The following is an 18,175-nucleotide window of genomic DNA, read 5'->3' as shown; positions in this document are numbered from 1 at the left end:
ATGCCCATCAACAGATGAACGGATGAAAAAGATCTGAGAGAGAGAGAGACATACACACACACACACACACACACACACACACACACACACACACACACACAATGGAATATTAGTCAGACATAAAAAAGAATGAAATACTGCTATTTGGAGCAACATGGATGGACCTAGAGATTATCATACTAAGTGAAGTAAGTGAGGTAGAGAAAGACAAATATCATATGATATCACTTATATGTGGGATCTAAAAAAAGTACAAATCAACTTATTTACAAAACAGAAATAGACTCACAAATACAAAAAACAAGCTTATGGCTACCAAAGGGGAAAGGCAAGGGGAAGGGATAAATTAGGAGTTTGGGATTAACAGATATACATGACTGTATATAAAATAGGTAAATAACAAGGATTTACTGTACAGCACCGGGAACTACATTCAATATCTCGTAACAGATTACAATGGAAAAGAATCTGAAGCTGTACATCTGAAACTAACACAATATTGTAAATCAGCTATACTTAAAAAAAAAAAAAAAAGCAGACTGGACTTGGTGTACAGGACTTGGCCGGCTGGGGTACTGGTGGGCCTGATCTTTTCAGTAGAAGAGGCTTCCTGGGTGGCAGAAACTCTCTGGAGAGTGAGCACCCCCTGGACCTTTCCAGTGCTAATATGCTGGCAGTCATGCCATAGAAGGAAAAAGAACGCAAGAACCAGGAAAAGCAGCCCTCTCCTTGGCCATAGACTTGCAGCCCTCCAGTGCCCTCTACTGGCAAAGCCTAACATTGCACCAGCTGTCGAGGGAGAAATACGTGCAAGTTCCAGCTCCAGTATCATAAAGCAGGACCAAAAACAAACAAAAAAAATGTTGGGGGGAATGGATTTGGAACTGAGAAGCAATAAACTGACAACTTTCCCAGATGTATAGTCTAATCCCTAAAGATGCCACTAAAAAATAATGCAAAGAGATAGAGCTTAAAGTTACTAAATTCAAATAGAATTCTGAAAAACATATTTAAACAATCCAAAGACAGGAGGGGAGGAACAAAAAAAAAAATAGAAGGGGTAAACAAAAAGTAAAATAAAATGGTAGACTTAATCTCAAAATCATTATTCCACGTGAAAAAGCCAGACACAAAAGAATGCCTACTGGATGACTGTATTTATATAAATTTCTAGAAAATGCCACCTAATGTATAATAACAAGAAAAAAGATGAGAGGTTTTCTGGGATTAGAAGTGGAGGAAGGTGACTAACTACAAAGCAACGTGGGGAAGCATTTGGGGGTGATGAAAATGTTCTGTATGTTGATTGCTGTGCTCATTTCATGGGTATATACATTTGTCAAAGACTGTACACTTTAAATGGATGCATGTATTGTACATGATTTTTTTTTACCTCAATAAAGTTTTTTAAAAGCAGTCGATTAAATGTTCCAGTAGGTACAAAGAGTCTGGAAAACTAGAAAGTTGGAGGAAGAGTTGAATGGCCAGCTGGTGGACCCTGTGTCTATGCTGTTCTGTGCAGCCTCCTGTACCATCAACGGGGCCCAATATCTTGTGAAGCCCAATCCCACCTAGAGTGATGCACAGCCTCAAAGATTCAACTTCCCAGACTAAGGGCAGTGCAACTAATACTAGTATTTCGCTGTCCAATGTACCTGCTGTATTGACACAACTGCCTGTAGTAGAATGAGAGCATTGCCATTAGTAGGGCCTAGATAGAGACATCTCCTGGACACACCTGAGCTCAGGCTCAGCCTCCAGGAACTGACTTCTGCTTTGATGGACAGATAACTCCAGGAGCCCAAAATCTCCCTTGGAGGAGCGCTGAAACGTGAAGGTACTGACAGCAAAGACAGGACACTAAAGTCAGAAACCACATTTAGAGTCAGGACTGTAATAAATAACAAACATTCACTTCCCTTTCCCCCTTGGATGTCTCTAAAAATCAAAATAAATAAATTTGCCCTGGGTTCCCTGGTGGCACAGTGGTTGAGAATCCCCCTGTCAGTGCAGGGGACACGGGTTCGAGCCCTGGTCTGGGAAGATCCCACATGCTGCAGAGCAACTAGGCCTGTGAGCCACAACTACTGAGCCTGCGTGTCTGAAGCCTGTGCTCTGCAACAAGAGAGGCCGCGATAGTGAGAGGCCCGCGCACAGCGTTGAAGAGTGGGCCCCACTTGCCGCAACTAGAGAAAGCCCTCGCACAGAAACGAAGACCCAACACAGCCATAAATAAATAAATTTTTTTCAAAAATTGTCCTTTTGTGATTCACCAGTATGGCAAAGACTTCCCCATGCCTGCCAGCTTCTGAGAGCTTGAAATTGGATGATTTGGGAAGAGAATGAGAAGGGCTTTCTAAGTCTAATAAAACAGACTCTGAGAATTTCTTTAGAGGGAACAAAAAAAGGAAGACGCTTTATAAAAATACTCATTTAAAAATAAAATACATTAATACATTTTATTTTGCACATATAAAGCACTGAACTAATTGCTAAGTGGTAATGGAAGCCTTTTGAAAGGACTGACCTTTCAAAACACAGTGATCTGCTTACAGTAATATAAACAGAAGTAGTTAAACTGAAGCCACAAAAATGTTTTTCTTTTAGTAGATAAAATGTTAAAAGATTCAAATGAGTCCCATTTCCTTCAAAGTCACCATGTTGAGAAGCTGTGCATTTATCCCAAAGTCTGTATAAAAATTCTATTTTGGAATCGAATTATCCAATTATCATCTTGACTCTTCTTACTATTCACAGGACCTCTCTGTGCTACCTGCAATGTGAACACTCTGGAGCAAACAGAATACATACATATAACGTCATTGGTTGGTATACTGGAAACCGTATGGGTTTTTTTTGTTTTTTTTTAATCTGCAGTTTATGGTCCATATTCAGATATCCCCCACTGGTCTTAGAGGTTTGTTTTCTTTTTTAATTTTTATTTATTTTTGGCTGTGTTGGGTCTTCGTTGCTGCATGCGGGCTTTCTCTAGTTGCAGCAAGCGGGGGCTAGTCTTCGTTGCAGTGCAAGGGCTTCTCATTGCGGTGGACTCTCTTGTTGCGGAGCATGGGCTCCAGGTGCGTGGGCTTCAGTAGTCGTGGCACGTGGGCTCAGTAGTTGTGGCTCACGGGCTCTAGAGCGCAGGCTCAGCAGTTGTGGCTCACGGGCCCAGCCGCTCTGCGGCATGTGGGATCCTCCCAGCCCAAGGCTTGAACCTGTGTCCCCTGCATTGGCAGGCAGATTCTTAACCACTGCACCACCAGGGAAGTCACTGTATGGGTTTTAAATCACAAGCCCTGCCTCTTATTATCTCTGTGACATTCAGCAGCTTCTCAATTCCTCTCAACCTTGATATTCTCTTCTGTAAAAACAGGAATAAGAACATTCATATCATAATGATGTTGAGGTTTTTTTTTTAAGACCATGAAGTATTGATAATCAATAAATGTTGGAGTCCTCTATCTTTCCTCAGTAGTGATAAACTTTATTTTCTGTTTTCAGAAGATTTCATTTTGGGCAATAAACAGAAATGACTTGGAATCAAAACCATGCACTTGTGAACTCTATTAACTCCACTATGGTCCAGGCACTGGTGTAGGTCTGGGCAGGACAGAATGGTTTGATGCTTTCGAGTGAGTTCCAGAATCTGCCCTGGCAGTGTGACCTTGAGCAAGGCTGAACAAATTCTGGGTCTCACCTTCTTCATCTCCAATAGGGAGTAATAATAGTAATTACCTCAAAATAGTCCCCTAGGATGCTGTGTATTTATTCCGGAATGAAAAGGTACTGGGGGCTGAAAATATGGTCTCCCAAAATTCATTCACTTCAGTACTGCAGTCCTAACCCCAATACCTCAGAATGTGACTGTATTCAGAGATAGGGCCTCTGAAGAGGTAATTAGGATAAAATGAGGGCATACTTATGGGCCCTGATTCAATATGACTGGTGTCCTTATACGAAGAAGAGATTAGGACACAGATATGCACGGGCCAAGGGAAGACCATGTGAAGACACAGCAAGAAGAGGGCCATCTACTAGCTAAGGAGAGAGAAAACAGAAAAAAACAATTCTGCTGATAACCTTGATCTTGGACTTTGAGCCTCCAGAACCGTGAGAAAATAAATTTCTCTTGTTTAAGCTGCCCAGTCTATGGTATTTTCTTATGGCAGCCCTAGTAAACTAATAGAAAAAAGGAAAAATATTTATTCTGATCCTGCATTCTCCAGGCAAGGCCACTCTTCCCCAGCTTCCCCACTACCATGGGCAGGAGAAAAGAGGAAATCCCAGCATACACAACGGTCCTAGCCAGATTCCACAACCTCTCTCTCTGTCCTTGCTTTCTTCCTTACCCAGCTTGGATTCAGTGGCTCATCCTATAATCACTCACTTGCAAATTCCCTCAACTCCTTTGCCTCTCTCACTCTGCGATATTCACCTGGCAAAAGAGTCCCGAGTTAAATCCAACTCTGCGCCTACTCTGACCTGCACCCACGCCGTTAACCACAGCTAGAGACCAGCCACAAGCAAACTGACTAATTGTACTTTATCACAGCTATAATCTAAAACCAGCCCTTAGTGTGCCCCAGCAATCCTACTACATTCCTTTACCTTCCCTGACAAATAGAAGCAAACAAAAGACCTTCCACACCATCCCACTGCCATGTTAACCAACCCACTCCATCTGTACCTGTCTCTCTGCCTTCCCACTGTTACTATAGATACAGTGTCCTCATTCTTCTCTCAGGTCCACGCTTCTACTTACTCAATGGATCCTATATCCTTTTACCCATTCAAGGACATCTCTCAAGTAATTGTTCCTCTCAATCATGAATCACCAGTTCTTCCCTTTTCTACTGCGTCATTCAAACCAACATACAAACATGCTCTTTATTATCCCATCCTTTAAAAAAAAAATTTATTCTACATTTCCTTCTAGCAGACTCCATTTCTTTGTCCCATTTAGGGCTAGCCTATACTTGCTGGTATAGGTTGAATTCTGTCCCCCTAAAACTCATATGTTGACATTTTAACCCTCACTACCTCAAAATAAACCCTATTTGGAAATAGGGATTTTGCAGATGCAAAAAGATGAAGTCATACTGGAGTAGATTGGGCCCCTAATTCAATGACTGGTGTCCTTATAAAAAGCGGACATTCAGACACAGAAGCACACACACAGGGAAAATGCCATGTGAAGATGAAGGCAGAGATCAGGGTGATGCCACAGAAGCCAAGGAATGCCGAAGATTGTCAGCAAACCCCAGATGTAGGAGAGAGGCAAGAAACAGATTCTCCCTCACAGGCTACAGAAGAAAACAAACCTTGCTGACTTCTTGATCTCAGACTTCTAGCCTCAAAAACTGTGAGACAATACATTTCTGTTTCAGTCACTGTTTGTGGTACTTTGTTATGGCAGCCCTGGCAAACTAATACAATGGCTATCTCTGATTTTTCTCCTCCTATCTCTTCTCAACCCACTCCAATCAGGTTTTGCCCCTACTGCTCTACTAAAGCAATTCATGTCTAAGTTTCTAATGGCATCCTTACTGTTGAATCCAGATGTCAGTACTCAGTCTTTGTGTTAAGTGACTTATCAACAGCATGTGACACATTTCTTCGTTCATCTTCCTTGACATATTTCCTGTACTTACCTGCCAAGACACCATTTCTTTTCATTCTTTTTTATTTATTTTTGACTGCATTGGGTCTTGGTCGCTGCGCGCGGGCTTTCTCTAGTTGCGGCGAGCGGGGGCTACTCTTCGTTGTGGTGCGTGGGCTTCTCATTGCGGTGGCTTCTCTTGTTGTGGAGCACGGGCTCTAGGCTCATGGACTTAGTTGCTCCACAGCATGTGGGATCTTCCTGGACCAGGGCTCGAACCCGTATCCCCTACCTTGGCAGGAGGATTCCTAACCACTGCGCCACCAGGGAAGTCCCTGGACCATTTCTTTAGGTTTTCCTCCTACCACACCCCTCACATTTTCTCAATTCTTATGCAAATTGCTCATCTGTTATTTTCACTTATTTAATGTTTCTTTAATGACATGTAATATACATGCAGAAAAGTAAGCAAAGCCTATATGCTCAGTTCAATAAATAGTTGTAAAGTCTATGACTGTGTGATCACTACCTAGACCAAGATATAGAACATTCTTGAACTCCAGAAGCCCTTCCCATCACTTCCTAATGAAAACCTCTCCCTCTCCTGCAAAAGCAGCAACACTTTTAATGAGAATAACTTCTCTCCTAAGAGAGACACGTTTAAATCTCCCACCATGATTGTGTATTTTTCTATTCTATTTGTAGGTCCATCAACTTTTGCTTTATACATTGTGAGACTATGTTATTAGAATCATAAGGAATTTAAATTTTCATATCATGTTGGTGAAGTAAACCTCATATTATTTTATAGTGATTCTCATTGCCTCTAGTAACACTTCTAGCATTGCAGCCCATTTTACCTAATAATAATTTAGTTATACCAACTTTCTTTTTATTATTTCTATCTTTTTGACTTTCAAATTTTCTAAATCCTTATATTTTATATATATCTCTTATAAACATGATATGATGTTAGATTGAATTTTAGGATCCAGTCTGATAATCTTTGTATTTTTAACTTGAACATTCAGTACATTTACTTTTAATGTAACTACTAATGCTATGGAGTTTGGACCTACCATCATATTTTTCACATTGTATTTGTTCCATGAATTTTACGCTTCTTTTTCTCTCCTTTCTTGCATTCATATGGATTGACAATATTTTTATTTTATTCCTTTACACCTTCTATGAGCTTAGAGATTATACTCTTTCTATCTCTTTAGTGATTGTCTTAGTCTGCTCAGGCTGCCATAACAAAATACCAAAGACTGGTTGGCTTAAACAACAGAAATTTTCTTCTCATATTTCTGGAATCTGGGAAGTCCAAGATCAAGGTGCTGGCAGGATTTTTGTTTAGCGAGAGCTCTCTCTTGGGGTTGTATATGGCTGCCTTCTCACTGTGTCCTCACATGGCCTTTCCTAGGTGCATGTGTATGCATGTGGAGAAAGAGAGAGAGATCTCTTCTTAAAGGCAACTGATCGCATCATGAGGGCCCCAGCCTCATGACCTAATCTAACTCTAATTACTTCTGATAGGCCCATCTTCAGGGGGTCAGGTCTTCAACATATGAACTTAGTAGGGGAGGACAGAAACATTCAGTTCATCACAGTGATTACTGTAGAAATTACAGCATGCACAGTTAAATTCTACCTGTTTTTCCCTCTTTCTATGTTATATTATCTTTAATTTCTTCTGATAGATATGGTAATTCACTGATTATTTGATGAGTGTAATCTGGCCAAAGATCTCCACTGAATTTTTAATGTTAATTTTGAACATTTTAGTTTTGGAAGTTCTATGTAGCTCTTTTGAAAATCTTCTCTGTCATTTTTATAGATTCTTATTATCTGTTAATATTTTCAAGGTTGTTATTTACTTCTTTAAACTAGGAAGGATACTTGTTTTAGAATCCATGCCTGATAATTACCTGAATTATTTGTAGTCTATTTCTGCTCTTGTCCTTTTGATTTTTTTTTTTGGGGGGGGGGGCGGCGCTGGTTCTCACTTACATTGCCTTATTTCTTTGTGAGCTTGCTTTGTGTGTGGGACATTGCCTTTGAGCAATTTTTTATAAAGTGTCTGAGGTCTCAGATGAATGTGCTCTTCTCCAGAGATGCATTTAATTTGCTTCTTGCAGGTCCCTTTGGGAAAGGATCAATCACTTCCAGCCAGCCTCACAGCTTAAGGTGGACTAGCCCACCCAGTGTATGTGTATACCCATGAAACACAACTACACAAAGGCCAATCTGTTGTTACAACTTCTCAGGAATGAATGGGGGTTTTTTCTTTACTTTTTTGTTTTCGTTTCCTACTCTCTTTGGTAGAAAAACAGACTTCTCCACATTCCCCTATCATTGGATGACAGGGAGGCAGTTTGGTTTGGTTATACTTTATCCTTACCTTAGATTTAACCCTTGGGAATCTCAGCTTAATATGGAAAAAGACCCCTTTAAGACATCTCACCTGAGGTGGACCCTGGACATCTGTCTCTTTTGAGCTTTAGGCCACTTAACTGAAGCCCAAGTTTGTAGCAACAACAAAAGCCCTGCAGATTTTGGCATTCCAATAATCCATTTATTGTTTTAATTTCAGTCTTTCTCACAGAATTTAGACTATCTTTTCAGGTCTTCAATGCTCTTAAATTGGTGTGGGTGATTTTTTTTTTCATACCTTATCCAGCATTTTGTACTGTTTTCAGTAGAAGGGTTAGTCAGAATAGCCAAGCTCACTTACTGGAAATAAGAATCTCTGTCATCTTTACCTCTTAATCTTTAAGTGCCCCAGGTCCCCATCTTTGGACCTCTCCTCTTCTCAATCTACACTTTGTCCCTATGTGATCTTATCCAGATTCATGGTTTTAAACATTAATGTGATGACTGCATGTACATCCCTAGAACTCTCCCTAAACTCTATATACATACATATACAGATACACAGATATATACACACTGGTATGTGTATATATATATATATATATATATATATATATATATATATATATACTCATAGTATATATATGTGTAAGTTTACTCTACATCTTCATTTGGATGTAAAAGATCCCTCAAACCTAACATAACCACTTCCTACCTCACACTCCATAGCCTCTCCTTCTTGAACGTTAACTCTACCCATGCAAATTATTTGCTCGTCTCCGAATTGGCCACATTACCACTTAGCTCCAGACCTTTGTACACTTCCTCCCTCCTCTTGTTCACACAACTCCTACTTCATCAAAGTTCACTTGAGAAGCCACTTGCTCCAGGAATCTTTCCTTGACCATATATCTGTCTGGGTTGGGTGTCCCTCCTATTTTTTTCCCATAGCATTCTGTGCACACATCTACCACTGCATTTGTGAAACCCACAGTGAAAGCACCTAGTTTACTGTCTATGATCCCCCAATAACTGGTAAAAAATCTTGTAGGAGCTACGACCAACTTACTCATCATTATTTCCCAAGTTCTAGCACTGTACTTAATACATAACAGGAATTCAACATACATTTCTTAAAGGAATGATGAGTGAATTGTATTAAGGAAGATTTGAAAAATAATTTTTTTTTAAAGGCAGCTCTAAAAGTCTATAACACAGCAATTCCATTTGGATATGTGTAAAGTCTCTCCAGGAGATTCCTATGAAGGGGACAAATATACAGTTGTTTGCAGATGTCTGCAAGTATTTTGGTTTTTGTAGCATCCCCTTCTTCCACTACAAACCTCCACTAAGGTTTAATCTTTAGTACAGAGAAAAAATAAAATCCAAACCTAAAAGACAGCAGGGATCATAAACAGTTCTTTATACCTGGGCAGTAGGAAAGTTATTATTTGTGACTTCCTCTCTTCATCCTATCATTTTCCAAAGACAGACAATTGGATAGCCAAAGAGAGTAACTGCCATCCTTCCTCTGGTCCTTCGGATCCTGTGAGGGGGTAGGACAGAAGCCTTGGGGGCTCATTTCCCCAACATCCCCTCTATCAACTTCAGTATTGCCTCTGCTATTGTTCACATGCAAGACTCAGTGGACTCCATGGATCATAAGACTCCCACCCAGTGCTCAAATACAAACAAGGAGACTAAAAACATTTATAATGGGCTTTCTGGATGGGGAAGAATACATCATTTAATACATGATGTTTATCCGAGTTGAACGAAGTGTCTCCAAATGCAACTTTTATGACTTAGAGAGAAGGGGTAAGAGAGTAGTGAGAGAAGAAGAGTTGAGACAGTGCCCTTGAAGGGAAATTGAATCTCTCCAGAAAGTGAGCAAATCATTTCAGCATTAGGGAGCAGCAATTCAGTGCTCTCCTCTGCTGTTTCCAAACTCTTTCTAGGTCCAGGATTTACATCCACTGGCTCTTTAGAGCCACTGCATCCTGGAAAAAGATCACCAAAAAAAAAAGAGAGAGAGACAAAAGGAGAGCTAAAACCAAATTTATTTCCTGTCAGCAGAGCCTCTCCAGTCAGCCAAAGTATCCCATCCAGCATCTTCTGTATATGCCTCAGAAGATTCGAATATGTGATTCTATCAAATTACTCTGAGGATGATTTGACATGTATTCACCCTGGCAAATCTGAATATCAGTGACTGTATCGGTCAGACTAAGCTGCAGTAATAACACCCAAACTCAGGGGTTAACACAGCAAATATTTATTTCTCACTCACACCATACATCTGAAGCAGGTCAGGGGCAGGGGAAGCTTGGGTCACTTTAGCACCCAGGCTGGTAGAGGATTCCTCTCCCCGTGTGCTTCACAACCACCGTAGCCAGAAGGGAACGTGGCTGCTCAAGCTGCTGCAGGAAGTGACAGACATCACTCCCACTCACATCTCATTGACCAAAGCAAGTCATATGATCACACCTACATTCAAAGGGGGTGAAGAAGCCCCATCCTACCATGTATCTGGGGGAAGGGGAGAACTGGGATGTTTGTGAACAGCATTATTTTCAACCACAGTGACCCACCCTATATTTTCACATGCCCTGCCCTAAGCCCTTTTAGTGAATGCTCTCTTCAGCAGGCACCCCTCAAAGCTGAAAACAACCAGGGAGCCCACTGTGGAAGTGATGACTTGTCTACAGCAGAAGACTACCAAATAAGGATGCATCAGAGGGCACTGAAGCGTTGGAATTAATACTAAGATACATCATCCTGCGAGTCCTTCCCAAGCAGATTCTATGGTGCCAAGATGTACAGGGATGCCAACCGAGGCACTGTGTTAATTCCAGCCAAAGATCAAGCAAGCAAAACAAAAGTGGAGACTTGGGGGTAGTTTGAATTGTCTAGATAAATTATCTTGATGCTCATTAATTTACTCAACCATGAATGAATGAAGTACTATATGGCAGTATGGGAGGAAGACCTGATGGGTGCTATTAGGACAGGGGGAATAATTATTAGGTGATGATTTATAATCCCTGATTTCTAAAGACAGTGGATACTGAGAAGAACCTTTGATTTTGTTGAGCTAGGGTGAAAAGTGGGGATGTAAGCTATAAAAGAGGAGAAGGCTAAATGGAAACATAAAAAAAGTGATAAAGAGATCTGGAAGGGAGGGTTGAGATATAGAGAAAAGACTAGAATACGTGTGGCCAAGAGAGGGCTAGAGCTGGAAGACAGAAGAGAGACATTGGCAGTGGAAGAGGAATGAGGGAGGAAGAACAGCAACCAGGGTAGTTTCCCTGGGTTAAGACATTGGAAAGAAGCCAAGATATTAAAAGGTGATGGAGGGATAACTTTTGCTGTGCAAGGTGAAATATAAGCCTCCCCTCACAAAGCCTCCTCTTTGAGCCATCAATGCCTTTCACTATTTAATTGTATTTAGAAGGAATTGATGACATAATCAAGTTGACCCTATGGATCGCCCAAGGAGACCTAAGCCTTTGCAGGTTACCTTGTAACAGCAGCATGAGTGAAATAAGACAGAAGCACAGCTGCAAGGAAATCCAATTCTGCTGAAGAAGTGGAGGGAACAATTCAGAGAGAAGATGTAATGGGATGACTTTTAAAGCCTTTGGGATGGAATGAATGTATTTGCATATGGGAGGGTATGCATCTTTGGAGGCCGGACGATGGACTGCAACAGACACCCCAAGGTAACTCCCAATACGTTATACTCAGGCATATTCTCCGCCCCTTGAGTGTGTGTGGATTCAGTGACATGCTTCTACCCAGTAACTCCTCCTCCGATTGTGTTATGTTATATAAGAATCCATCATAGCAGACTGTAGTGAGAAAGATTCCTGCTGGCCTTGAACATGTAAGCCCCCATGTGGTAAGGGGGCTCCGTGACCAGGTACCATGGGAGCCTCTGGGATCTGAGAGTGGGCCCCAGCAGACTGCTAGCAAGAAAACAGGAACCTCAGTGCTACGACCACAAAGAATTAAATTCTGCCAATAACTTCATGCTGGGGAAAGAACCCTGGGCTTCAGAAAGGAACAGCACCCAGCCACCACCTGATGGAAGTCTTTGAGATCTTGATGAGAGGACTTGGCTAAGCCATTCCCACAGTACTGACTGATGGAAGCTGTGAAATAGTACATGTGTGTTGTTCTAAGCTCCTAAGTCTGGGGCCACTTGTTATGCAGCAATAGTAAACCAATATAAGAGGTGAGCATCAAAAATGGAATATGAGCTCACCAAGTAGGAAGAAAACGACTCTCCAGTCAGAGGAAATAGCACGGGGGCATGGAAAACCCTGGCTTGTCTGGGGGACTGTGCGTGTAAGCAGATAGGGGAGGGGGTCCCCGGAGAGAGAGAACCAGGCAAGACCTTCTTGACATAAGAGAAGCCATTTCTGGCCTAAGCCATTTTGTGACCTAAGCCTGGCCACAATGCTTATCCTTGAAGAGATCTCAGTAATTAATGATCTTAAGGGAACCAAAGAATGCAGAAACATTGCCTGTTATGAGGCAAGAGAAGTAAAAATAGAAAAGATAATATCAGTTATAAAGGCTCCCGGTTCTCTTTCAATGGGTAAAGATCAGCTGGAAGCACTTAACCACCAGATCAGCTGGAACCTAAGGGATGATGATGCTGACCTTTTCTGACCCTCCTGACTTCAGTCACTAAAGCTAGGACTCTGACAACTGCCCAAGCCCCTTCATGAATATGCAGGTAACCTTGCCTTAAAACTTCCCCAGTTTTGCAGAAATAGAGACACAGATGTAGAGAATAAACATATGGACACCAAGGGGGAAAAGTGGCGGGGCGGTGGTGGTGGTGTGATGAACTGGGAGATTGGGATTGACATGTATACATTTATGTGTATAAAATAGATAACTAATAAGACCCTGCTGTATAAAAAATAAATAGAATGAAATTTTAAAAAAAAAACTTCCCCAATTTCATTGTTCAGAGAGACACTGCTTTGGGAAAGATCCTCAGCGTTCTCCTTACTTGCTGCAAGTAATAAATCCTTCTTTCTCCTGTAGATGTGGTACATATATACAATGAAATATTATTCAGTCATAAAAAAGAATAAAATAATGCCATTTGCAGCAACATGCATGGACCTAGAGATTATCGTACTAAGCGAAGTAAGTCAGAAAGAGAAAGTCAAATACCATATGATATTACTTATATGTGGGATCTAAAATACAACACAAATGAACATATCTAGGAAACAAAAATGAACTCACAGACGTAGGGAACAGACTTGTGGTTGCCAACGGGGGTACAGGTAGGGAAGGGAAGGACTGGGAGTTTGGGATTAGCAGAGACAAACTGTTATATATAGGATGGATAAACAACAAGGTCCTACTGTATAGCACAGGGAACTATATTCAATATCCTGTGATAAACCATAATGGAAAACATATATATGTATATATATATATAGCTGAATCACTTTGCTGTACAGAAAAAATTAACACAACATTGTAAATCAACTACATACACTTCAATAAAAATTTTTTTTAATCCTTCTTTCTCCCAACTTTCGGCTTGGTTGTATCTTTTGGCTCAACACGCACCAAGAGGCAAATCCAGTTCTCAGGTAACATGAGCAGTTAGCTATGGCTTGTCTAGAGGAAGGCCAACAGAAGAATGTGGTACAGTGGGCTACAAAGAGGGGCATTGACAAGATCATAAAGAGTCTTCTCTTTTACCAAAGAAAGAGTTTAGGCTTTATTATTAGGTTATAGGGTGCTCTTAACAGACATTTTTTTTTTTTTTACAGTTTTCAGATTTCTAGGAAATCTGAAACAGAAGACAAGATATGGATCACAGCTACCCTGATTCTATCATGGTTGACTCTCCACCTGCAGCCATATTCCATAGAATCCCTATTCAATGGAGCAACAACATATGATGAAAAATTGGTCCAAGTTCCTCCAGAGTAGAGAGCATTTTCTTGTTTCTGAGCCCAACACCTGACATTGATTTACCACTTATCCATTTACTTAATATATATATTTACTGAATAACTATTATATGGATCCAGCACTTTTACAGATGATGGGGACACAACTGTGATTCCATTAATTCTATTAAGTGATATTAGTAATCAGTGCTTCAGCTCTCAAGTATCAATTCTTCACTCTGGTATAAGATTTGGCAGTTCTTTTTAAGTGCTTTTACATAGGAATTTGAATTTATTACCATGCCTGTATTCACTTTTAAGTAAAACTGACTACTCTACGGACAAACATGTTTTCTATCACATGACATCTCCACACCATGCAATCCCACCACAGCTGATTGGACCGAGTGACAGCACTTGGTTCAAGAGTAGCCAATTCACTGGTAACCAATGACAAACAATCCGGCATTCCCACATGTTGGACCAAAGAGATTGTCTTGGGAATCTTAGCTTAAAGAGAGACAGACAGAGAGAGAGAGACAGAGACAGAGGGAGGGAATGAGCCAATTAACAGAGAGAGCTGGAACTCAAAAACTGATATAAAAAGTATTCACGGGCTTCCCTGGTGGCGCAGTGGTTGAGAATCCGCCTGCAGATGCAGGGGACACGGGCTCGTGCCCTGGTCCGGGAAGATCCCACATGCCGCAGAGCAGCTGGGCCCGTGAGCCATGGCCGCTGAGCCTGCGCGTCCGGAGCCTGTGCTCCGCAACGGGAGAGGCCACAACAGTGAGAGGTCCGCGTACCGCAAAAAAAAAAAAAAAAAAAAAAAAAAGGTATTCACAATAGGGGTGACCACATAATTTATCACCCAAACTGAGATACTTTTGAGAATGAAAGAGGATATGAAAAAATATTAAAATTATGCAGTTATAATTACTGCAAATTATGAAGGTGTTACCAAAAATAGAATTATAGATTTATTCCACACAATAGGTTACAGAACTACCATAGTAGGAACATTCACATGTCATTGATGGGCTTTATGCCAGGACTACTCAGCCTCTGTTTTCTGCACTTAGTTCACAGATCTCACCTATAATTTCCTAAATATCTCAAAGGCCTGATGAACTTTGTGCATCTCACAGGCTCAGGCCACAGCACAACTAACTGATAGAACAAATGGCTGGCAGAGGCAGTGCTGGAATACTTCTCCTATAGCCAGCCAGGCCAGAGGGTTAGCTGTAGCTGTCCCTAGGAAAGCACATTCTTTATTTCATCAGTGAGCACCCTACATACTGTCCTTGAAAAGGGGGTATTGGGACTTGCCTGGTGGCCCAGCGGTTAAAACCAGGTTCAATCCCTGCTCAGGGAACTAAGATCCCACATGCCGTGTGGCATGGCCAAAAAAATGAAACAATTTTAAAAATAAAAAAAGGAAGGAGTGTTTTAGTTATATCACATCTAATATAAGAGGTCTGGAAAAGAGGAAGATTATCGAGGACTTCTTTCAGGTTTAACCATGGCTTAAGATGATATTTACTTCATTGCACTGGAATCTCATGTTTTATCAGACAAGACCATGGTAAAGCTGAAAGTATAAAATAAAGCTCTGCCAAATCTACCCAGGCTTATTTTATTGTTATTTATTGAGAACATTTCATTAAAAATGAAAAATTCAGGACAAATGCTCAACCAGAAGTGATGCCAGGATAAGAGATATAGAACAGACCATGCACAGTGGACGTCTGCCCCCCCCCCCAATACAATGTCAGAGTGCAAATCAAAGTTATGAATTACGGAGCAGATGCCCACAGTGATGCAGAGATATAAGAATGTGTGAGACCGTGAGAACACTGAAAGGATAGAGAGAGCAACTTGTTCCTAGAGTTGTTCCTTGCCAGATTCTACTTCAGCTCCATGCATAACTTTTATAATTCGCCTCCATTTTCCTGAGGTAGCTTGAATAGGTCTTGGTTTAAAAACAAAAGAACCCAGTTACCGCGGAACACCACTTGGAGTAGTTAGAATTCTTTTGGTTACAAGCAACAGACTGGCTGAGGTTAAAAGAGAATGTATTGGGTCACATCATTATACAACCCGGCTTCAAACAGTCTGGATCTAGACCTCACATGACAGCAGCAGGACTGGCTCTGCTTCCTCTGAACAGGCTCCACACTCAGGGTCCTGACCACATCTTTCAACAGTCCAGGCTCTCTCCTCATGGGCATAGCAGCTCTGAACCACCTATCATCACCCCAGTGGATAGAGTCTGTGTTCTAGCATTCTTTGCCAAGGTCCTAAGGTTCACTCCGATTGGATCAGCTTGGATCACTTCCTCAACTCTGAACTAACCATGATGTCCAAAGAGATGAGATAAGCTGGTTGATCTAAACCACAAAGGGCCCTCCTCTGGCACCCCAGGTAGTAGGTTTAATTTATCTAAACCTCAGGAAACAGACCCTAGCTAGTCATCCACCAAAGGGGGTCCCTTTTCCTCAGGGTCACAGTTTTCCTTGTGAAAAAGTGACTGAGTTCTAGCCAATGGATTGGGAGCAAAAGTTAAGTACGCCTCCTCCAATCTTGGCCCATAAAACCTCCCACACATTCCTGAAAGTTGTTCTAAACATACTAAAAAGTTTTTCAATACCTGAATTAAATATCACTCTGAAATTTTTATTTTAAATAATATAATTCATTAATTGAATTAGAAATTTAGCTCCTTGATTGCACTAGCCATATAACAAGTGCTCGAAAGCCACATGTGCCTAGTGCTACTCTATTGGACAGTAAAGGTCTCTACAAATTCACTAGATATTCTCCCCCCAAAGCCTTCACTATGCTTTGACTGATGTTGAAAAAAAATGGGGCTGAATTTCATATTTAATTGTCTCAATTCTCCTAGTATTTCTTTGACAGTGCAGAACTGAGCCCAAGTGTCTGGGGCTAATTTTTTCTTCTTCTTTTTTTTGGCCATGCCACACAGCTTGTGGGGTCTTAGTTCCCTGACCAGGGATTGAACCTGTGCCCTCAGCAGTGAAAGTGCAGAGTCCTAACCACTGGACCACCAGGGAATTCCCTCTGGTCCTAAATTTTGATCATTGCTCTAAGTATTCAGATCAGAAAATGTAATAAAATTTAGAATAAGTTCTAGATCTCTTTTCATTTATCAGTATCTACACCAATATTCTACCATAACTGTTGTCTCTTGGTGTACAAATAAATAAAGGAGAAAAATAACGATCATTAAGGGTATGCCACGTAATGTAGTAAAAGGGTGAGCTCACTAGAAGGTAAAAGAACTAAGTCTCAATGTCCGCTGTGTTGCCTATCATTTACTGCCTCTCAGCTCCAAATCACTGCCCTACCTGGGATGCTGGAATATTTCTCCCCTGCCTACAGCACGATATTAACCTTTGTCAGTAGAGGGCGCTGTAGGAACACTGGGATAAGAGCATCCTTTCCCGCTGGTTGCTTCTTGCTCTTGCAGTGCTAGGCTGGTGTGCAGGACACCAAGCTCTCCCCTAGCAAATGTAAGTGGCACCTCTGCAGATGGAATCCCAGTGAGTTCTAGGGTGCTCCAGCTAGCTTCTCTGCAGGAAGTTCAGCAACCTCCTCCATGGGCAGCTTCCCAGAAAGTTCTGAAGGAGACTTTAGCTGCACTCCTGCCCAGCAAATGGATTCCCAGTGAGTTCCACGAGTGCCCCAGATGGTTTCCTAGCAGTGAGTTCAGCAGCACCCCTCCATAGGTAGCTTCCCAGGAAATTCATCAGCATCCCAGCGGGTAGTTTCCAGTCAGTCCAGGGCTGTTGGCTTCCTAGCATGAGTATTTCCAGCTTACCAGACTCGGCCCATAGCTCCAGAGTCAGTTACAGACCAATGCTGGCCCAGGCAACCTGGGGAACTTCTTTCCCATTCAGGGGGCTATGACCACATCCTCTGCAATGAGCTCTGAGTCCCAGGCACGTGGAAGGTCTCCCCTTCCAAGTTAGTCCTTCCTTGGGTACTCTCTCAGAGCCCTAGTGTATATTTTAGAGTTCTTTTCTATGCCCCTTAGTAAAGTTCCTGTAAATAATAATTCTTTATAGGAAACTTCCTTGTTCAAATTACTGTTTGGTTTCTATCTCCTAATTGGACCTTAACTGATATAACCTCCTTTGCAGTTCCTTGCCCAGCTGATATTGGGCGAGACACCTCACATCTCCCAGCACTGTTGAGTCTTTTCTGGAATACAGAGCTATCAGATTAGCTCAAAGCTAGAAAGATACAGCTA

Source organism: Kogia breviceps, chromosome 2, assembly GCF_026419965.1.
Source record: "Kogia breviceps isolate mKogBre1 chromosome 2, mKogBre1 haplotype 1, whole genome shotgun sequence".
NCBI lineage: Eukaryota > Metazoa > Chordata > Mammalia > Artiodactyla > Physeteridae > Kogia > Kogia breviceps.
The sequence above is the reverse complement of the archived record's forward strand: the minus strand, read 5'-3'. Positions refer to the sequence as shown.